At 40.4% G+C, this 24,801-nt stretch overlaps 1 long non-coding RNA gene across 1 annotated transcript in view; it reads right to left on the bottom strand.

Moving 5' to 3' along the window:
- LOC126284741 (uncharacterized) overlaps window positions 1-24,015 on the bottom strand; it is a 587,812-nt gene extending 563,797 nt beyond the window's left edge. The window contains exon 1 of the long non-coding RNA XR_007551546.1: window positions 22,095-24,015. This is a non-coding gene — a long non-coding RNA (uncharacterized LOC126284741). The remainder of the gene's footprint in view (window positions 1-22,094) is intronic.
- Between the last annotated feature and the right edge of the window lie 786 nt (window positions 24,016-24,801).

Raw genomic sequence — 24,801 nt, 5'->3', positions numbered from 1 at the left:
AGGAATCCCGTAAAACTTCAAGTTTGCGACATCGCTGTGGGTAGAGAAAGATCTTGCAAGAAAGGGACCGACGATGACTGAAGAGAATCGTTCGACAGAAGTGCAACCCATCCGCAAATTGCTGCAGATTTCAATGTGGCTCCAGGAACACTCTTCTGAGTTTAAAACACCTCCGCTGGCCTCAAAACTCCCCGGACATAAACATTAATGAGCATATCTGAAATGTTGTGCAACGTGTTGTTCATAAGAGGTCTCCTCTACCTCGTGCTCTTACTCTGCAGGACTGATGGCGTCAGTTCTCTCCAGCACCACTTCAGACATTAGTCGAGCCCGTGCCACGTCGTGTTGCGGCACTTCTGTGAGCTCGCGGGGGCCCTTCATGATATTAGGGAGTTGTAACAGTTTCTTCGACTTTTCCGTGTACAAGAGTAAGCCATTTGGGCATTTTAATAGAAATAACTGTACGGAAAACAGAGATTCTCTGCAGTAGAGAGTCGGGCTGGAGCAGTAGTAGGTAACGTCAGCAAAGACAGGGCCATTACTTCAATAATAGCCTAATAGCCGACAACGAGCAAACTGAGGTATTTAACCGTGAGCAGACTCACGATGAAAATAGTATGCATGAAAATCAAACTTCATATACATAATGAACGGACTGTGACATTCAAAGAAAATGTAGGCGTCGTTGAAGCATGCATTAGTAGTGCAACTGCGCTTGCAATAGCACACTATCCAGTCACGACAAAGCAATCTGTGGCAGTTAATGAAGTCAAAGAATTGCTAGATGACAGGGAATAGCTAATGCAACTCGGTTAAATGTGTGATGGGCTTGAACAGTGGAAAAGAGAAGTGAAAGTAAATTTTGGCAGGAAGAGTAGTCCGAATATGAAGCATATTAATAATTATGAAGTATGTGAAATGGAAGGGGTGTTCATTCTAAGAGAGATGTTGAAAGTAGAGGAGGGTGACGTAGGTAAAGAGCTAACAAGTCTAAGTATAAATAATGCATTCCGAATGTAAAGTAGTCTGTGGAATTGTAGAGACAGTGCAAGCTGATATGGGGCAACAATACGCAACTTTCGATGATCATGTGAAGTTAGTAAATGAGGCATAAGACTGCAATGTAAAGAAGTCGAGATGTATATATTACATTCGAATGTGTGTAATGAGGAAAATGATACTGTTGCTACGTTAAGTACATCATAAATAAAAAATCTGTTGTACCAAGATGAAGAAATAAGTGAATAGAGGCAGGAGAAACCTGTTATTAAAACCATCAACTGCCATTTGATGATTAGCTAACGAGTTATGCTTGCCACTGATGCGATCTATATGGCAATCGTGCCGACCACTTCCGCATCAACAGTAGCCTGAAGACGGCGCATCGAAGCGCCGGTTGCAAGAAAATTAATAAAATCGCAAAGACATCTGAAGCGTTTTATTTTCTCACAATAGTAAACGGCCATCGTCCTAGAGACCTCCTGTCAAACGGATGGGCATACAAAAACTTGATGTCTGATTTATGGAGTGATTTGGTAGCAGAAAAAACTTGTTGTGTGGGAATAATGAATGCGAATCAGAGCAGTGTGTACACCCAACGTATTGTTCGCTCGAAGCGCAGGCTATGGCGATGACCGAAATATATGTTCACCTTCTAAAAATATTCTGCCAGCAACGGATTGTCGATATCCAGTCGCTGTGGACCTTCAGAGTTCCATCCAACGATAAGTTCATACAAAATATTAGCAACCCCCTCCTCTTAAGGATACTGTTGTGATTAAGCAGCAGAAATTCTTTCCGGCGATAGTAGCAGCACAGAGACACTCACGAGTCGTCAACCCCCTTATAGAAATAACTTTGATGAGCCAATGCCAGGCTTCCTTACAAAACATACACACCAATTACTGTTGACCATCCTCGAGTACAGCAGATTCCTCTCACTCTGAGTGTCTCATGTTTTCCTATCTCCACGCAGAGCCCTGTCGTTTTAGGAATTGTTTACAACTTGCCGAGTTCGGCCTCCTACACGCCGATGCGACAGTCACCAGATCTCTGAGCTCAGTCTCAAACGGCGCACGTCACCCGGTGCATTCCTGCCATGGACTCTGCCTTTTATCGAAAAATAGTATTATGACATTCCTGCTATTCACTCTTTTGGTCCTTCTGCTCTCAAAATCAACCAGTGGACTCATCTCATACAAAAGTTGTGCTGAGCTTTCACTATCGTACAGAAATGAAATTAAATGTAAAATTATTATTACTTGTTTCAGTTACATGCACACTTTAATTTGAATTGACTTGGTAGTATGTGGGTTATTCATACGGTTAAGTAGCAGTTTTGAGAGAAACTTTCCCATAACTTCTTTTCATCAGGATAGACTCACTGATGCGATATTTGCTGAGCGCTACACATTATATGGTTTGTTTTAAAAAGAATGATCCGAATACAACAATTTATATTTACTATGGGGACGACGCTACAGAACTGAGAAGGACAACGAAATATTCAGGAAACTATTGAATTATTGTCGTGTTAATATCAGTGCTCTACGTGTACGCGCCACACACAAATATTACCTCTAGACAATAAATTGTCATACGCTCTAAGTAAGATTACTTCGTAGACAGAAGTCTAGGCTGGTATTCTGTTTCTGAGCTTATTTGTGCCTCTAGCAGAAGGGGGCCGAAAACACATTCCTTCAAGTATCATTACAAGAAAAGCCATACGCAGTCATGCCTGAAGATCTTGGAGACCAAGAATTTAAGGTAGTTTCCCTACATCACGTGCGCCCTGCATAGCGTTGACCAGATATAGGGAAACGTCGTTCAGTGATGTGCTAGTGTGCTGTAGCTCCGTCCTGTTGGAATATGAACTCAGTAGTTGGAAAAAGCCACATCTGCATAATTTCTAGATAGCTCGTATCAATCACTTCATTGCCGTCAGAAGTGAATGGGCCATTCATCTTTCGTAAGAAGTGACAGAAAAAACGTCCTCTTTAGCCGAATCTCTGTCCATGTTAACGATTTCCTGAAAAATCTGGTGCCTCTTTGCATCCGTTATGACCGTTTACTTTACAAGTAATATGCAATATTGGGTATTTCCTGAAAATTAACTGCAACAAAATATGTCGTCTTTGTCTAAAGGCAGCACTGTTGACTACTACAGGTTTCTCTTACTCACCAGCGCGAAGGGCCTGCTGTTATTGTAATCGATGTGTCTAATAGGCTAAACGTCGCCTCAACATTAGCCACACTGTCATGCTGGAAACTGGAAGATCGCTGCTTGTGTAGCTAGTAGACTTTTGTGAGTTCGCCCCTGAAACTTGACGATTGCTCTTCACTCATTCAACAGAAATCTTATGTCGCCCTCGGCCTTACCTTTGCACTAAATTCCTGCCTCTTCAGATTCGCTATACCGACGACAAATGTTTATCGCAACAAGCGAAAGACTCGTAAAACGTCAACTAAAGGAAGACCTGACCGCGATATTTGACTTGGGCATTCACTTTCAGCAGGGAGAAAGTTTTCTTTTGAACGGACAACACCCTATTACAGACTATCGTTAAAACAATATCAATGCTTGGATTGACGTGCTGTGGCGTTTCTTTAAAAATACAGACCACGGTCCTTGTATCACAATAAGATTTCTTCAACAAATGATGGTTGTAAAATAATTTAGAGCGACAAATAATCCACTGAAAGAATAATTGTCATAATATAGTGAAGAAATTCATGTTTTGTCAGTATTCTGCAGTTTGTCTTCGTTTATTAGCATGTTCCTATCTATGTACGAAAGACCTCATTCTTTTTCAAACAGCGTGCATATTATGACAGCCATTAATAAATTAAAACATTACCGTCTGATCAGTCACAAGAATACAGAAAAATACTCACAAAAATGTTAGAAATACTGGTGACAGAAACTACGGTCTTTCTGGAGCATGGAGCACGGTCTTTGTTTCCAAATGACGGTGAGGAAATCGCGCAGCGATAAAAAAGGAGAATCAAAACTGTAAAAACACAATGCTCCCGGTAGTCTGCTACTGGACGCATAGCATTCCTAAGAGCCCCAGCGAGATGCAGCGGACGTCGCATACCAGAGATGGTGGCTTATTACTTTCCCCGAGTATTGCCGAATCCGCGCCGGGGTTCCACGAGTAACGACCGCCCTGCCGCTGAGTATTAAACTCTGACAGACAAAAGAACGACTCTGCGTTCGAACAAAAGGCGGCCGCAGAACGCCTGCGACTCTACAAGGCCGCAACGTCGCTAGCAACACACGCAAGAACTTGCACGTCGCGTACTTACATCCTCACATCTCTACAAGGTGGGCCCGCGATAATGTTACAAACTTTCAGGGATTACGGAGAATGGTAGATTTATCAGTTTAAGGTAACATGCCTTGGTCCGGACCCGACCGAGTTGAAAGTTATAAGCAAAACTCGTTCTGATACGTCTGGATGTATCGGCTTTGTTGTTGCTAAGATTGTGGGGTAGGTAATTGTTGGATGCCTTAGTATAGACAAATATAAGAAACTAATGTCTAATAAACATGGGTTCTACAATGCATAGCTTAACAGATATGAGCACTTATTCAACTTCGATACTGTGAAACACATCTCTTCTACTGCAATCTCTTTGGTTTTCATACATTTGGGGGAGGTAGTATGGACTAAAATAAGAAAAGAAAGAATGGTAAATATGGGCTCTAAAATGTATGCCTTAAGATATATGTGCAGTTGTCGAGTAGAAGATATTGTGTGGCACAGTATCGAAGATAAACAAGTGCTCATAACTCTTAAGGTATGCTTTGCAGCTCCCATAGTCGTTAGGTATTTTTTTCTTAGTTTAATTCCCCTTCGCAAAAAGGGTACCGCTACATATATTCCACTCCCGGAAGTATCAGACGATTTTCGCTCATAATTTTCCACTCGGTTGTTTCGGCACGAGAGTCATACACCTCAAATTGATACATTTGGCTTCTCCATCATCCTTAATAGTTGGTAACACCCTCATTGGTTCACCCAGTATAATACATCTAAGTGTGAACTACACGGCGGAGAGCGCTTTATGTTGTACCAATAAACTTCCGATTCTTTAAACAGTCCGATGCACCTGTATTAAACACCTTCAAACTTCTCATTACTTCACAGATGACGTAAAGTGTTAAACATTTTACGTGAAAAATTTAAACAAGAAGAAGCTTAGAAAAGGTATGAACTTTTGTGTAAACTTAGTTGGGAGTCACCAAGTGCACTCAGACGGTGTAGTCTGGGTATGTTGCGATCAATTTAAGAAAAAGCTGGTTTATCACGCTTCTCAAAGTTCATCACATCATTTCTCCTGGTGTATATATCGCACACTAATATAACTCTGCAGTCTCATTGTGCGGCATGTGCGAATATTGTCTGCAAAATATGTTGCAAGTAGAGTCGGTAGGAAAGAAGTAATCCATTAAAACATCATGACTGATTATTCAGTTTTACTGCATGGGCAGAGAAAATGTAGTAGGTGATAAACATTTTTTCATTCCATCATTTTGTGGAAACTGTTAGCGAGAAAAAGTTTTGTTCACCTTTGACATTATGTGTAAAGTTTGTTGGAAGCCGTTAGACTCTCTATTCTCAAATACTAGGTCAATACAGTCCGCTTGTTTGCGCTTTGTGTGACGCTGCCACAAGACGCATAGACAGTTTATAACTGTTACACTTTACTACTGTATTAAACCTTTAACGTAAGATTATACCTCTGAATGTGTAGATTATGACAACAATTCAAAAGTTTTTGTTCGGTCAGCAGTTACTTTAAACAATGAAAATCACATTTTTGTTGGCTCTGAAAGCCTTAGGTAGGCTTCTTGCGACTTCGACTTTGCTCTATGGAACTTGAACCGTGTCAGCAGTTTAGTAACACAGATCGTACCACATATTCATTCAAAGGGTTTCCGTTCGAAGAGCACGATAACTCTTTGCCTACACCTTGGTGCCTATACACCCACATCGGAGTCGTGCTGAATGTATATATGCTGCAGCGACGCCTTCAAACAGAAATTTTAGTAATACAAGAGAGGATATCAGGGAAAATTCATATAGAATTGGTTGGGTTCTGAGTATGTATTTCATGATGTCGGATGAAATAATATCTTTTTTTTTTTTCATTCTGACGCTGTGAGGTCTCAACTACAGGGAAAGAGGGGTAATCCATGCTCTGCATGCGAACCTGATAGGTGTTGACGTTTGCCATGTTACTAGCTGAGGGCATTAGCGGGCACATTTGTGTTAATAATGAAGCTTGTTGCCGTCAAATACGCATCTAAAATGTTTCACTGACCAAGCCGATTTCAATTGACTGTCACTTCAGATAGCGCACAGCAATTCGAGGTTACTGAGAATGATTAACAAGTCTAAAATAATAGCTATGTGTCAAACATTTTATGTTAATATTTTACTGCAAAGAATCTCATTGTTAACTGTGTGAAGAAGTCAGTACTGCAGAATTAGAGGTAAAATAAGGAAAAATATAAGGTTCAAATGGCTCTGAGCACTACGCCACTTCTGAGGTCATCAGTCGCGTAGAACTTAGAACTAATTAAACATAACTAACTTAAGGACATCACACACATCCATGCCCGAGGCAGGATTCGAACCTGCGACTGTAGCGGTCGCTAAGCTCCAGACTGTAGCGCCTAGAACCGCACGGCCACTACGGCCGGCGAAAAATATAAGGCAGAGTAGTTAATTGTCACCTCCTATATTTAATTTACGTATTGCAGCGATTATGAGAGACGTACATAATTATCTCAATGAAGGGTTTGTTTATCACTCACAGAAAATCAGCGTAATAGTGTCCGAAAAGGGTTACACAAATATTCAGACGATGAGAAGTGCAAAGGTTGAAAATTTGCTTTAAATGTTCAGAAAAGTAAAATTATGCGCTTCACGGCGTATTTTACATACACGACGGATTCGCGCGCGCCCTCTCGTACCGCCATCTGTGAAGTACCCAGGCCACTTGGGCGTCTATTTCGTTACTACACCATACAGCTGGAACCGATCAACTAATATAAATACTTGAGTGTCATAATTTGTAGGATTATGAAAGGGAATGATCACTTACGGTAGATCGTAGAGAAAACGGGCGTCAGATGGAGTGCAGAAAGGAGACTCTTTACAAAACATTCGTGCGCCATACTGTCAAGTGTGTGGGAGCCGTACTAAACGGAACAAACAGGGGATATTAAAAGCGCACAGAGAAGATCAACACCTATAACGACAGCTTTGTTAGACTCATGTAAGTGTGTTACAGTTGTGCCACAAAAACTGGAGTTTGAGACTTTTAAGATAGACGCAAACTACTCTGAGAGATCCTGCTTTCGAAGTTTAAAGAAACAGCCTTAAATGATGAACCTAGACATATATAGCACCTACATGTGATCCCGGTAGGGATCGTAAAGTCAGATTAATTTCACCGTCCACGGAGACGTTTAAACGATTATTATTCCCCACTCCATATGTGAACTGAAAGGGGAGAAGCCATAATAACGGGTGCTATAGAAAGTACACTAGGTCACGCACTTCATAATGGTTTTCAAAGTATAGATGTAGACGCAGATGTAGACAGCATTCGTTTACGATGCAGCTTTGGTCGCCAGAAGTCAAGTGGAGCCGAGTAAAGAGCTTGACAAAATGGAATGTGTGGTAACAAACAAAAACAAAAGTAAGATAATTTGCGCTCAGCAGGAAAACGTGCTTAACGTACAAAGGAAAAAATTGAGTTTAAGAGTTTGAAGAAAGGCTACAGTTTAAGACTTCAAGAAAGCCATTGAAAACTTTAGGCTGGATGGACAGACGAGGATTTTCAACGCTATTCACCTAAATGCGAGTTCTCGCCTATGTTTCACTTTGTCTGAAGAACGAGTAGGTAAAGAAGTAAGAATCAACAAGCACAAAGTACCAAGAATGCCGCAAGTCAAAAGGGGATGACATGAAACTAAATAGATGCTATCATCCAACAGTATTCCAAAATATAAACCTTTACTCAAGAAAAAGCATACCAAATTTAAAACAATGCGAAGTCACTAAGTTTGGCGAAGTTTTACAGATGTTCGAAATTTAGCAGGAACGTCAATTCCATAAGATTTTAATATTTTCCGCAACGAAACTTTGTCTCGGAATCTGACAGAAAACCCAAAAGTTACTGTCGCGTGTAAAGTACATCAGCGGCAAAAAGACATCAATATCTTCACTTCAAGATAGCAATGACAATGTATCCGATGGCAGTGCGACTAAACCAGAGTCACAGTTTCGTAAAACTGCACCACCAAAGAAGATGAACTAAATACTGCAGAATTCTAATTAAGAACAACTGCCAACTTGAGTTCTCGGTGTAGCGAAGCAGCTTAAATCACTTAACAAAGGCACGGCCTGCAGTCCGTATTTTATACCAATCAGCTTGCTTTGAGTATGCTGATACAGTAGTCCATACTTAGCATTCATGCACAGCTCTCTTTTGGTGCGGATCTTTCGACGAGTGAAAAAATTTGATCCAGCACAAAGAAATAGAGATGCGGGAAATCAGTAATATGAATTATATAAGGCGACGGAGAAAGTTCTCAAAATTGTAGAAGTATCGCTACTGAATTACACCCACAAGTAAACGCATTAACAATTCAATTAAAATCGAAACCAACAGCAGAAAACATACTACAGGAAGAGAATACTTATTCATAAACGCAAGAACATTTACCCACACAATTCTGTAATTAAAATTGTTTTACGTTAGTTTTTGGTAATAAGAAGGCTTACAATAGGGTCAACGGAGAAGATCCATAGGAAATACTGGAGTAACGTAGTATTCAAATAAATTTAATAAATTACATTAATTTACTACATGGTAAGCAAGTCATTAACAATAGATAGAAAAATTGGGAGTTAAACAAGAATTTGGGAAGTTTCCTACTCATTTTTACATTTAGATACAGAGAATCCTACAGGAAAGCAACCTCAAAACCAAAAATGTGATCACATTACGTTCGCAAGTTTAAATACTTTACTACTTTCTGATGATCAAATAATTTTACAAGAGACAGAGGATGCCTTAAAATTTGCTCTCATCGCTTAGATGTAATTGATACACTTTGTAACTTTAAAATACCATAAAATTAAACCAATGTTATGGCTTTTAAATGAAAATATTCAGTACTTTTTAAAATAATGCTAAATGTAAAATTTATTGAATAGGAATCTCATTTACAGCTGTTATATGTAATATAAGTTAGAAATATGTTAACGACATCTCCAACAAATTAAACAAGTTTCAAATGGTATACATAGAAAATAACCAATAAATCTAGGAAAGACGCAATGACAAATTTCCGCAAAGCAATGACAACACCTACGCTCACTTACGGAACAGAGGCGTGGGCAATAACTAAGAAAGACCAAGCAAGTATACAGTCAGCTGGAATTAAATTTTTAAGGAAAAAACGGATGTAATTTAAGGCAACAAATAAAGAATTCTAAAACAAGGAATGAAAGAACAGAACTCGTATAGCGAAATGAAAGAAGCAAATTCAAACAACGGGTGCAGCAAAACTAGACTATAGACTTAAGCAAAGAGAAATGCAGGAAGATAAAGGAAAAGCTGGCTTCCGTGGTAACGGAACAGGCCGTAGCCCCATTCCTTGAAGTGAAGAAGAAGAAAAAGAAGAAATAAACGAAGGTTTTTTGCTGTACATCTGACTTCACCGTCTTTCGATTCTAATCCAGGTCCTTAGAATCTATACATTCTATATTTATGTCAGTTTTTCATTGAGAACACAATATTAAAATTTATAGCTAAATTATGCAGCAATATTTATAAAAAAAAATAGAAATAAATACAGAAAAAAGAGTCAGTTAAAAGAAAAACCAGCCACAAAACGATCCTCTGACCCTGTTCAGTTACAATACCAATCATTTGTCTTGAAATTTCTCAGGACGTCTGACCATACAATTGGCTACATCTAAGTTTATACGTTTATTAAAGTTCTGAAAAATAACGCTATGTATCTCGGGAACACTCGATACTTCGCATTACAATTTGGATTCGTGTGACTTTTTTTTTTTTTTTTGTAAGTTATGTGACTTTTTATTATTTGCTCACGTTTTTGTCAGAGCTGCGTACAGTTTTTCACAGTACAACATAATAAAACAGATCTGCATGTTAAATGTGGTATGCCCATAATGCAGAGGCGGTACTTTTACGAGACTAGTTTGTTCTATGACCTGCTCTCCTGAATGTAGCACTTCTGTATTACGGGCATACCACATTTACTACGCAGATATATCCTATGAAGTTCTCTCGTAAATGTATTAGTGCAGTTATGCTCTGGAATACACTTTAAATTCAGAAATTGGTTTGAAAATGAACGTTAACGTTCGTAGCTAGTTACCACCAAGAAACTGTACGCAAATGTGACAGACATCCCAATAATAAGTAAGTTTGGCTATTCTGTTCAAGTTCAATCCATTCAGTCCGCTCCCCATCTCTGGTCACTGTAAATTACTATGAATCACTGCATGTTTAGTCGTCCCTATTTCTCCACTATCACAGATAGTTGTTGCCCCTTCGATGGGGTAAGCAACATAGCCAGTAATGAAGTTCACCTTTTTCATTAGTTGGGCCATCTATGCATGCACGTAGTCTGTCTTCAACACCTGGGAAAATAGTTGTATTGTTCCAGACACGCTGTCATCCATCTGCTTATCAGTCCTGGACTTGAATTTTGTACTTTATATTTACCCCTGTAATCACTTTCACTCCTTCGAGTCTCCCTCGACAACCAGTAGCACGCTGCTCTATATCGTACCAGAATGTCCCAAGTATTACCAGTATGGGTTAGCGCCGTCCGGAGTGGTCGAGCGGTTCTAAGCGATTAAGTCTGGAACCGCGCGATCGCTACTGTCGCAGGTTTGAATCCTGCCTCGGGCATGGATGTGTGTGATGTCCTTAGGTTAGTTAGGTTTAAGTAGTTCTAAGTTCTAGGGGACTGATGATCACAGCAGTTAAGTCCCATAGTGCTCAGAGCGATTTTTTGAACCAGTATGGTTTCGACATGTGTTGTACCAAAAGACCCAGAAGTGATGAACACGCTCCTCTGCTCGTATCTAGGAATGGATCTGGAGCTCTCGAATCGTTGCCAATGCGCTCATACACTGACCACGAAGCAAACTTTACTACTGAAGGTACGGTTGTGACGCGCCTGTAAGATGCAGTTTACAATTACTGCAATAAGCTCCCACAAACATTTGCATGACATTCACTAGTTTTTCTGTAGACAGCTTAATCCATACAATAAAAATAAAGTTGTAAAATTATCATCTCTATCTGTTTGTCTGTTTGAACACACTAATCTCCAAACTATTGCGCGAATTTTCACGGTTTTTGCACAGATAAAGTGAGCGTAGCTTTTGGGAACGTACACACTTTATTTCATTAAAATCGCGCAACGGATTTAATTTAGTAATTAAAATTTCATTGGTAACGATCGTGTTCCTCAGTTTGAACAGGCTAATCTCTAAACCTACTAGACTAATTTCCATGGGATTGTCATAGGTGACCTGAGCGTAGATTAGATCAACGTATAGCCTTTATTTTGTCAAAATCAGATCACGGAAAAATAGGATGCTGTAATTTAAAGTTTTATCTAAGACCAACTTGCTTGTCTGTTTAAACACACTAATCTCCAAAACCACTACACGAATTTTTACGTGGTTTTCACAGGTAGCTTGAGCGTATGTGGAAGAATTTTACAGGTTTTATTTCATCAAAAACGTATTAAAAGAAAGAAAAAGATACAGTTATTTAATGTTTTATCTGCAACAGTAATGTCTGTCTGCCTGTTTCAAGAGGCTAAGCTCCAAATCTACTCCTTGAATTTTCATGGGGTTTTCATAGGTAACGTTAGCGTAGCTTGGGGCAACAAATAGGCTTTATTTCATCAAAACTGTAACACGGAACAAAAGATATCTTAATTAAAAGCCTTGCCTGAAAATGTCGTCTCTCTCTTTGAACATGTTAAACTTCAGATCTGCTAGTCTGCTGTACCATTTTCATAGAATCTTCACAGGTAGCTTGATCGTAGTTTTGGGCAACTAAATGGCCTTATTTAATCGAAATCGGATCACTGGGCCATAGGGGAACACATTTACGCTTTTAAAAGCATGTTTACTCTTTGATGTTTGGACTGTATTATATTTGTGAAAATAATTTCATTGATTCATATGTTCTGATTGTTACAATTCAGTGTAATGAATACAATTCTTATACAGTCCTCAACATTCTTATTCCGTATTTCCGTGCTAATATTATTACATTCGAGTCTAGCCCTGTTTTTTGGTTTTTACGGATTTCGACAAATTTTGGTATGGCCATAGCTTGGAACATAGGCAATCTTAGAAAGTGTAAACAAATACTCCTAAGAGCATAAATTAGGGTATGGAGCATCTATTTTTACATCAGTGAACATAAACTGTCTTAAAATAATGTTAAATTGGTTGCATAATATCCACAGTGTGCTATATACAGTTCAGAAATGGAGCAGAGGGACGCACGTAACTAGCTATACTTACCGGAACAGGCAGACACAAAATTCATCCCTGTTATTCAAGTGGACTCCTAAATACGTACAGAACTTTCTGCGTAATATAGAGGTGTTGTTAATTCTAACCCTGGAACATCTAGTCAGAAATGGTTGACGTTTGGTTAGGATGTACGTAGTTTTGTGTGATACTGTGACTACCTTATTATTTGATCATCATCGTTGCAACCGATCGAGCATACCACTAGCTCTTTCCTTCTTCTTCGCTAGAAAGTTCGCAATACTTATTACTATTAGCTTGGCATAAACTAAGTCTCCAGGTAGTCTAATTTATTGCCATCGTTAGGTTCCCGAACATGGAACAGCTATTACAAACAGCTGCTAAGCGGAAAGTACGAATTCTGAAAAGTAAGTCGTTACCTTCCATTGTAAGAACAGTAACTCACAAGTTTGTAGCTAAGACACCAGAAATCGTGGTTGAACCTCTGTGACTACCAAGGCACAATAAAATGTAGGAAGGAGTACCCGCGCGGTTTGCAAGGGGAGAGTTTCACGGTGCATTAATGCAAAGAAAGTATCTCCAGGCGCAGTCTGCGCTTCCCCCCAGACCGCCGGTTGCGGAGTAATTTTTTAAAGCACGAAACCGCTTCACCGTGGTCTCGTTATCTTTCGAAAAGGACGCCACGGAATACCGTGCACTCTGAGAGACGCTTGCGGCATCCAAAGAAAAGTTGTAAGGAGGAGAAAGAAAAGAGACTGAAAAATCCGCCTGAAAAAAGGGAATTGGATCTCTGTTAATGCTTTGTAAACAGGGCTTCAATCGATATGTTTTTCTCTGCTCGCACTGTAGCTGTCCTAGTTTAGTTTTTTGTTTCCGTCCGTTCCCTGCCTTCGTATCTGCAAAATCAGCAAAGTCTACTGAACCTCTATCTGCATTAATGTACCTCTGTAAATGTAACCACCACCCTCTATTTCGAAATGTTTTCAGTTATCTTCATTTCGAGCTAATTTTACCCACAATCCTTTAATTAGTTCAGTATTTCACAGTATTTCTCTCAATCGCTTTCCACACAACAGGATCATTTCAAGCAAAATAAATATTACAGTAATCACAGTGTTGCCATAAATTAAAGGAAATTATTTTAATTATTCACTTAAACCTGCAAATTTTGGCCAAAAGATACCCTAAACCATATAAGGAGTGCGAAATTTCATGTGCAGTTTTGCGGAGATTAATTCTTGCAAATACTGTGCATACAACAATTATTAGTTGATGTTTAATTTATCATCGTCGTACGCTTTTTCTGTGGCAGTATCAAATAGTCTATTGTCTATTCGACTTGGTACAACTATTTTGATTTCTCTAGCAGTATACTGTTTGTCTCTGCAAGTCATATGTTCTTTGTAATAATTGTATGCCATTCTCAAACACAAATAATTTGTACCACGTTAAGGCATTGATTTAAGTTAGAAATAATAAATAACATCATAATGGAATTTAAGCGTGTATTTGTGCTTGCAGATAAGAGTAAGGAATTAAACAGGGCCACCTCCTTTCAAGAGGATAACTTTATTTTAATCTCCATTCATATTTCAACTAGAAGATTTAAACAAAAAAAAAGTTGTGGATTTGGAATGTGTATATGTTGAGACCAGGTACAAGATGTGACGAAAGCTTTAGGACACCCACAGGTCTCTTTCATCATAACAGTACCAATAACAATGAACTTAACAGCCAAACAGTAATCAATACAGCTCAGGACACTTCAACTGTAGCGATGGTAGGGGTCAAATGGTGTATAGCTTTTATACCCGAATATATAGTATTTAATTTACATTCTAGACAAAACACCCACCAAAGACATCGTCTTAACATCCGTGTGACTTGTGACTGATTTCCTTTGATAGGCACAAAGCACACATAATGTAACAAAAGAAAAAAGTCTAATTGACGTACGTTATCTGACGAACAAAACATGCTAACAGCGCCGACGCGTCATGGCATGAAAACAATGAGACCTTGGTAAGTCGTTGGAAGGAGTTGGCACCACATCTGAAGACGCAAGTCACCTAATTCCCGTCAATTCCGGCAAGGGTGCTGCATTCAATCGGGTCCACATCTGGCGAGTTGGGGGTGGCAGCACATCAATTGCGACTCACCACTCTGTTCCTCGAACCACTCCATCACACTCCTGGCATTGTGACATGGAGCATAACCTTGATGACGAAGGCCAGTCTGGACAATGATTGGGTGCGCATCATCACGTTATGTGCAGAAGGCTCGTGAATCAGGGAAGTCACTACGTGTGTGCTCCGTAGCCAACGTGACGTGATGCGGACATGTAATCGGTTCTAATCGACAGCTAATGTTGAGCGCTTACACTGCACAGTCCGTCCTCCTTCGACAGGTGGATGCGATGATAGATGTCTGTGACTTTTGAGTCAAAGGAGCAGTGAACTGTGAGCTCCAGAACTGTACTGGACTTTCGAAGAGACTACAGCGCGTCATGTATCATATAAAACTTAGATGACTGCATGATGTGAATATCCATTCGCGACGACCAAGCACCGCGTTGTACACTACAACACCATGGACAGACAGGCAGCATCTCGTGCAGAATGGACCCCTAAGGCGTCGCGTGCTGTTAGGGACAAGACTTGACTATGTTTCTATCCTGAAAATTGCTGATAATGTATTTGGAGAAATTGCCTCCAACACTGCGTCCCTCCACGTGTAACATGATGGTGATAGAATGATGTTACTGGAATGACATTAAACGGGCCAACGTACACCTCTCGTGATCTCTGAGGGCAATCGAACTGCTCTACGGTGCAGGGACGAGATTCTGCAACCAATAGTGGAACTATATCGTCAAATTATGGTGACAATTTCACTCTGCCATATATGTGAGTGGTTGTATCTGTGTGTGTGTATCATACACACGTTGCAGCTTTCATAAACGGTAAAATGTTGGTGAATAAAATATCAAGAGACTGTTGAATGTCGAGAAACGTAGTCTTACGTATAGTGGTTGGACAAAAATACGGAAACACTACGACAAATGCGTGGTTGAACGTAAATACAGACGATAGCAAGCCTACAGGTTGCGCTGCTGTTTTTGACCAGAAATGACACCTGTGCTATCTCCTCAATACGTTGCAACTGTTGTTGCTTTATGGTGGGTGCTTCCGGAGCCAAGATAACCTAAGCGTTTGGTGTATCAAGGGGCGCTGTATCTCAGATTTATACGGCACACAGGGAAAGCCGAAAAACATCAACCGCTAAGACACATTATGGACGAATATGTGTTTTGCGTGAACAGGGATCTGACGAAATATAAGAGGACGGCTGCTGCAAAAGTCACTGCAGAACTGGATATCGCACTTGCGTACCGAGTCAGCGCAAGGGCAACACGAAGGGAGCTGCTTAACCATGGACTGGCAAGGCGAGCTGCAATACCAAAAGCACTCATCAGTGGTGTAATGGAAAAAAAGTCATGATGAGTGCTGTTTCACACTGTTTCCAAGTCCTGGTAGAGATTGTGTCCGAAGAGTGAAACGTGGTGGAAGTTCGGTGATGATTTGGGCAGCCGTATCTTGGTATTCCATGGGCCCAAGGTTACTCTGCAAAGTCGCATTACTGCCAAGGGCTGCGTGACTATTGTGGCTGGTCAGGTCCACGCCATGGTACAATACTTGGTTCCCAGTGGTGATGCTGTGTTACAACACGTCACCTGTTCACACAGCTTGGATCATTCAGTACTGGTTTTGTGAGCGCCATGATGATGAACTATCTCATCCCCCCTGTGTACCACAGTCACCATACCTCAATACTATTGAGCCTTTGTGGGGTGAATATCAGGAATCAGGATGTATCCAGTGGTAGCTATCACGATAAGTATTCATGTAGGTGTGACCGAAAATACTGTGTACTTCAGGCACATATGTCACCAGAACATCCTACTTATAAGAATATTCCATCAGAGGAGTTACTTAAACTAAACTAAACTCTGCCCGGACAGGCCATGAAGGCAGAACGGTACCGACCTGCCGCCGTGTCAACCTCAGCCCATAAGCGTCGCTGGATGCAGATATGGAGGGGCATGTAGTCAGCACACCGCTCTCCCGGCCGTATGTCAGTTTACGAGACCGATCATGAAATGACAGTTTATATACAATTAACGCTACCTGTCTTGTTGCCGTGTGTATTTCTTACTTAAAATATAACTCGTAGCGATTTCACGTTAAGTATTTTGTAAGAGTGGGTGTTCTCGTTTACTTTATGTTGTTCATTCATTTGTCTTATACGATTTAACGGCTATACGTTGAAGGTAAATATAAATATGCAGTATGGAAGACATACGGCCGTATTTTGCTGCTACGCTACTACTTCTATGAATTGATCGTGTGACTGGACTGCCAGTCGGCAGCTGTGGCCGAGCAGTTCTATGCGATTCACTCCAGAACCACGTGGCTGCTACGGTCGCGGGTTTGAATCCTGCCTCGGGCATGGGTGTGTGTGATGTCTTTAGTCTAGTTAGGGTTAAGTAGTTCTAAGTACTGATAACCTCAGACGTTAAGTCCCATAGTGCTTAGAGCCATTTGAACCATTTCAACTAGACTGCCAAAGAAGATTTTGACATGGAATCCATATTTTAGTTTGCAGGAGAGGAATAAAACCTGGTGAATAGGGGAAGAAAGTGACAAGCAACTTGCATGGAAAGGAAAGTATGAAGATGAGTGGGGTGGAGTATCTTGGAAAGCGCTGTCTTTTTCAGCATAAACGCACTTACACAGCATGAAAACAAATTAGCACACTTGCACTTCAGATCCGTATTTCAAGCACACTATCAGTACAAAAGCATCTGTAAGAAAATTTCAACAATGTACATATTCGGTAGAAAGTGATCGATGAACCACAGTAATTCGGCAACATTGTAATCATATGTACCAAAAAAATATCATGTAGTAAGTTGCAGCAGCGCTATATAGGGTATGGCATAATGTACAATGTTGGAGGTGGGTGATTCGATCCCAATGTAAACATATTTGTTTTTATTTCGTAACTCTAGTCTGCATGCTACAATATGTGGCATCCCATTCATTATGTAGCTATCACAGCAGGTGTTGCAAAACCAAGTGCAATTACTCACTGCTACCACAGATATTATTATTGCACTCTTAGAGACTGATCTTGTCTTTTAGCGGCCACTGTTCCTTTCCTACTAATTGCATTGCCACATGCCTTCTATCCACCGTCCGTATTTCTTCTCTCCATTTCAGTCTCAAGTATTCCTCCTTTTTCCGTAAAAGTAGAGAACATCAACTATATCCACCTCCTTTTTGTCTAGCCCAGTATTCTTTTCCCCGTTACTGAAGTCATGCTTTCCGTGGGAAGATTGAAGCTCGAGTCCAAACATAAGCATCGCATAGGCACATCATTTCTGTGCATCATATCACACCATTTGATCGATTATATTCGAAAATATTTCCCGTAAATGTGTCTTGTCAAATTTTCCTTCTACCCAGTATACACACAGGAAGAAGTCTTGTTACAAACATTTTTGCAGACAGCACCACAAAGGCTGCATTAGACTGGATAATGCTGATCTTAGATTGAATGATCGGCACAATGAGAAGAACACATAATCTTCCAACACACACACATTTGTTCTTACTTTCGTCTGAGAAAATGGACAATATTGTCCAAAAAATACATTAAAAATATTTGCAATCCATCTGTTCCGACCAAAATGTTTATTGGGTCTAAGGCAAATACCGGAAGTGGTAACACCTTCCATTCTTTTCCTGTTGAGTGATATTGTTTATAGCCAACGATGTTTCCCATCGTGACTATTAAACCACTATAGCAAAGGAAGGCACTATATGTTTCGCACTGATTTTCCTGACCCACAGCCGAGAGCTACAAAAGCAATGGACACATTAATCGAGTTTCAACCTGACGATATTGAGGATGTTTACAGCGAAAAACGCTTCAACGGTAATGATGAAACAAGAGACGTGGCAGACATAAACACACCGGGTGCACGGTAAAAAAACGTAAGCGCTATAAAGGCAAATATAGACTGTCAACTGTAATCCAGTCGACATAGAAAGGGTTTTCACACGTCGGGAAGGTAAGAAAATTATTAAATCGCTAACGTTGCACGTACTGTAGCCAACTCTTACATCTAGCTAAAGTCAGCGGGATAATTATTTAGTCAGCTGCAAGTTATTTTCTTCTTGATTGTTTTATAAAAAGGTGAAGGAGAGAGTAGCCTTCTTTCTTCATCTTCTTCGAACCTCCAAGCGAGAAGCTACGTAATTTCTCTGCGAAATAATAGTTAATTCTATGTGAAATATGTTACCATTAAGAAATATGAATTTGTTAGTGTTTTTTATTAATATTCCATCCCTTCGTATATTTTTCAGCCTGTTACATACGTTGGAAGTCGTTGGTTTGGTGCCGCAACGATTGCGCGCCCCAGATGTTTTCACGATTTATAAGTCGAGCCCACAGACCATGTTTTCAAAGAAGTCCGATCATTATTACTGCTATTATGCAAGTCATTTCTTTCACAGGAATATAATACTACACGATCTTCTGTCACCAACCTTTCCGCTTAATAACGACGATCTCTGTCACTGAATTATGCACATGCATAGCAAGAAAAGTATTCCATACAATAAAGTCAAACAGGTAGCAGAAGAATAGTTATATTTAACGTTACAAATTAACAAATTTAAAGTAGGTATACACATTTTTATTCATTACCCTCCTTCTGAAGTAATAATTGGTGATTCAGCTGCCCCCACCGATATGGTTTTATGCAACTCAAAACGTTATATCTGGCCTCTGCAAACGACGCGCTATGTTTCCATATTCTCTCGCTTACTATGTGCATAAGGCAGTTAAATTTTGCACTGGGATATTTTGTCGCTGAAAGCCATTATTTTCAATTTATTCGGGGGAAACGTACAAAAGAGACCTTCAAACGCATCTCCACCCCCAGATGCATCCCTCATCGGCCAGGGTTGCTAATATATTGTCCGTGCCACGCCCTCCTACCAATGTACAAAAATTTTCTACCGCTTGCACTGTTCCCGATATTCGCCTGTTTGTTTTCCATTGATTGGGCTATTACACCAACAGCATAGTTGGCTACTTCGTTGCCATTATTAATTTAGACGTGTTGGTGAGGGTAATGAAAGAAAAACAACTATTTAAACGTCGCGCTAAAAGTAATTACGTTGAAACTTCGATCCGAAGTTAACCCTCACAAACAATGTAGTTTCGCAGTCGAAAGCCTCGAGAATACGAGTACAACGATGCAATTGTTTATTTTGTGCTCTTAAAATTCACAAAATTATTCGGTAAAATCAAATAAACATCAGTTTTACAATTTATCAGTGCTCGACCAATCCGGTGACTTAGTCATGCCAGTCAATTAACACCAAAAATGTTCGATTGTGAGAAACAATTCGTGCAGTCGCACATTTTTGTGCACTGGTAGGAGGCAGTACCATCAACAACATACTAGAACTTGTGACCAGTGTGGGCTGAGCGTTGGAGTGGAGGTGCGTTTCAAGATCACTTTTGTGCATTTTTCTTTAATAACTTGAAAGCTACAGCCTCTAACGAAAACATATCCCAGCACAAAATGTAACTGCATTAAATTTCCAAAAAAAAAAAAAAAAAAAAAAAAAAAAAAAAAAAAAAAAAAAAAAAAAAATCCTGCTGTTCTTTGCTGTAGAACTAATAATTTGCGTGTATTGAGCGAGGGAATATGAAAACCTCACGCGCGGTATCTTAAGGCCAGATATCCGTTAAACGACATCGGCAGGAGCATCTGAATCATGCTCTAGAATGCCGGCTGCTTTTGCGTGCCTAAATAATTACAGTCAAACTTCGAACTTTTTCATGTAATTGAATTTTATCCATAATGGATGCAGATGAACTGCGTGACTGTTCCTTTCAGGGTGTTGAATGAAAACCGCTACCAGTCACAATTGAAGGTATTTATTTACAGCACGACCGGTTTCAGGCTTTTGCCCATCTTCAGGTGCTTACATTCAGAAACATGTGACGTTCAATGATGGAGTTCACTGTTTAAATAAAAAGAGAATATGATAACTAATAAAACCGAGCGAGTTTGAGCTGTAGATGTCAGCAAAGGAAAGAAAATGAACCTCCTTGAAGAACTTGAAATTTACATCTACAGCTCAAACTCACCACACCTCATTCTAAATGAACAAGTCGACCTTGCCAACAAATCATTCCTAAACATCTTTCATGAAATATTTCAAAACAGAAACTAATTCCTTTCTCATGACCACTGAATTTGTAACAGCTCTACAGTAATTCACATTGAAAACAGATCAGCTTATATTCACTCTAAAAACTTTTTGAACCCAACATCATTTACCTACAACCATTTTGTATATTATAAATGTCAGTGTAGTCCCACAATCATACAACAGTTCTCAATTTCATAATTTGTAATAGCTGTTTATTTCTATGTGACATATTTGTGCCTATAATTCATAATTTGTAATACCTTTCTGTTTCTGTATGTGTAACATATTTGTACCTATATTTCGTAATTTGTAATACGTTTTCTGGATCTGTAAGTGTAACGTCTTTACACTTCTTAGATATAAGCTCTTTGACCAAAACAGCTGTATCTAAATGTAAAGACGTTCAATGTCGCGAGTTCACGCTTATAAAAGTGTAAAAATGAAAGTAGCGTCTGTAAATCAAAGAGTTCATGCTTATAGTGGTGCAAATATCAAAACAATAAGTGAAATTGAAAAGTTTTATGTGAAGAAGAACGAACAAAAGACCAAAAACTGCAAGATTAGCGTGACAACAATATGGATAATCCATCTGTATGTAAGTACGGGAATAGTTTTCGGATAAACCACTTCTCATTTGCATTTGGTTCGCTCGGTTTTATTAGTTATCATATTCTCTTTTTATTTAAACAGTGAACTCCATCATTGAACGTCACATGTTTCTGAATGTAAGCACCTGAAGATGGGCAAAAGCCTGAAACCGGTCGTGCTGTAAATAAATACCTTCAATTGTGACTGGTAGCGGTTTTCATTCAACACCCTTTTTCATGTAATCTGAATATGTCCATTTTTGCCAAAATTACAGTACCGATTTCTTAGTCGTTTGTCAGAGGTTTGCAGAGGCTGTTGAACGCACAATGACGAAATGAAACATTAGAGACTTCGTTAAAGTCCTTCACATGAAATCTGATCACAGTCCTGAACGCAGCTCGGCGACAGGTGCTTCTGGTACCAAGAACATGAAGCCTTGCTCGACGAGCGTGTCGGAAGCAACCCAATATAGAAATATAGAACATCACACAGTAGAAAATGAGAAGCATAAAGAAACTGAGAGACAGAGAAATGAGCAACAGGAATAGGCCGTTGGCTTTCGCTGTGAAACACTGACGTACAACCATAACACAATGAGCAGAGGCAGGCAACATTAGCGACAACTTACCAGACGGTAGGCTGGAGGGGTGTCTGCAGCGCGGCGTGCCGGAAAGGACGCTCCAGAGACAGCTGGTGAAGGTGTACAGCGGTGGTCAGTGCCAGTCGCCTCTTTCTCGCCACTGACGTGGTTTTCTTTCAGAGGCGGTCGGGTCCTTACAGATGGGAATGCGTCCACACTCCACTTAGGAGCGCTCTTCCGCGAATAAATGGCCTCTCTTCTTCATAGTCGGTAATTTCGTATGTTTTATCCGGCTTTCGGTCTCTTTATAGGTCTCTCTCTCTCTCTCTCTCTCTCTTTCTCTCTCTCTCTCTCTCTCTTTCCCTCCTTTTCTGTCTTCAGCTAAGCGATATCTCAGACAGCTTCAAAACACCGAAATTTTCATCGGAGCGTTTGCCTCCTCGAGTCTATTTTGCGGAACTTCAGTACAGGAATTAAAATTCCAAGTCATCCGTATTTTCCGCCACTTCTCGTTTTATTGTTTCTGCTACAGTACAATCGAAATAATGTCATTGCGACGTGTCCACTCAGAGGGATTCAGGACATCGGAACTGGTGTAGCTTCCAAATTTTGGAATGTGCTGCCGTCCATCGGTCAGCACATTAAAGATCTCAGTTCTGCAAGAAGTCGTCCACGCGCCGAGTGAAGGTGCTGTCACAGCACGCAGTCTGCCTCTTGTTTCTCGTCTAATAGCAATCCTGATGTTGCAGATCAGGCATATCATTCAACGCAACATACATACGCACACATATGCCGTTCCAGCCACCTGGCAGACTGGCTGTCACAAAAATATCTGACAACTGTACGATCTCTTTGTGTGGTTAATGCCATCAATTCTTCGTGTATACAAATTCTCTCTACACAAAAAGAACGTAGTTAAAACTGCACTCCAGATAAAAACTGAAACGTGTGTAAAGCAAGTTACTACCATATACTACTGCTCAAAACTGACTAGTTTTAAAATAATTACTACTCACTCCTTTCCTTCACAAAATATAATTAACGTCGAGACTCAAATGACTGAAGGAAATTCGGATTATTGTTTTCAGTTCATGCCTCAGTACGAAAAAATCTGTAATCCAGATATAAATAGTCAAAAGAAAATCTAGTTTGTAACCTGCAGTTTTCAAACTAAGGCCACTATACACCAGTAGTTAACGCTGCACAGTCTGTTTATTTGAAAATAGCTAAAGTAAATGATAATCGGATTGCAAAGGTCCGAGTTAAAATGAAGTAGAATTTCCTGCTGTGATGTTCAGAGCTGCGTATGGAACAAATTCAGCCAACTCCCAACCAACTATTCTCACGGTGTTGCTAGCGACTGCTTTACCACTGGTATTCACCACATTCGGGAGTATAAGACATCGTTCAGAAACGATCACTTTTTTGGGTGAGACTGGTCCAATTTTGAGGAAATATACTTCTTTAGCCACAGAAATAAAATGAAATGTTCATTGGATACGCGTTAGCACACTTGAAGAGGTACTCGACCTCAGGTGTTCAGTGGTTACTTATGTGATTAATTCCATATCCAGGAAAAGTTCGAATTAAGAATGTTTCTATTGTTTACACTTATTAATAGAGCTGCTCTTTGTGGCGGCAGATGGAAGAATATGTGACGGGGACTTCACACGTGTGAATGGATTATTGGTAAGGCGGTGACCGAGGGTGGAGTTGTGTAGTGTAACGAATTCCGTAACTTCGTGAAAAACACAGTTCTTTTACAGCAGACAATGTCTCGAATGTGAACACTCTGTTGGGTGGCAACAGCACAGTGGAGCTGACTGCCGCGCGCTGCGCTGACCGAGTCAACGGCAGGTATGGACGCCGCCCTCGCGTCACAGTGGAAACTCGCCGACGGGTGACGTGCGGTGCGCCTGTCGCGGAGGGCTGACTCTGGTGCTGCTGCTGCCGCTGCGACGCCGCTGCCGAGACTGGCCGGGCGCGCGTCGCGACGCCTGTTTTATCAACTTGTAGGGGAAGGGGGGAGGCTGAGGCGTCGGTGTGCGCGCGCTGCGTACAGGTGGGCGCCGCGTCGAGGGGTACAGCGGTCGCGGGACGCGGTGGAGGGGGGAGGGGTAGGGGGAGGGGGAGGCAGGGGGCGCCTGGGAGCGTCGCCGGGGGCTGCCTGTTGCCTGCCCTGCTGGAGCCACGCTACCTTGCTCCTCAACTTTGCTGTTTAATCGCTACAGGGATGTGCACGATGAATTTGGAAATCTCGTCCGTCCTGTCCGCACCATACCGAAGAGAATAGTTTATCTTACACCAGTAAACCCATATCTCGGTTTTTTTTTAAGTATCCACTTCCCATGTACAAAACGTCTATCTCCTGATCTATGTGTCCTACGTACATATACCGCATTTGTACATGCAAATTGAATGGTATCTGTGGTTACTGTTTGCAAAATGTGTAACGAATAGATTTAGTAGTAAAGAAGTAACAAATTAAAACTTCATTTACTACATGCACAGTGAAATTGTAGTAGCCGATATAAAGGGTGAATCACCTAACGTTACCGCTGGATATATTTCGTAAACCACATCAAATACTGACGAATCGATTCCAAAGACCGAACGTGAGGAGAGGGGCTAGTGTAATTGGTTAATACAAACCATAAAAAAAGGCACGGAAGTATGTTTTTTAACAGAAACCTACGTTTTCTTAAATGGAACCCCGTTAGTTTTCATAGCACATCTGAACATCTAAACAAATACG

The sequence above is a fragment of the Schistocerca gregaria genome, chromosome 8, assembly GCF_023897955.1.
Source record: "Schistocerca gregaria isolate iqSchGreg1 chromosome 8, iqSchGreg1.2, whole genome shotgun sequence".
Lineage (NCBI taxonomy): Eukaryota > Metazoa > Arthropoda > Insecta > Orthoptera > Acrididae > Schistocerca > Schistocerca gregaria.
The sequence above is the reverse complement of the archived record's forward strand: the minus strand, read 5'-3'. Positions and strand labels throughout refer to the sequence as shown.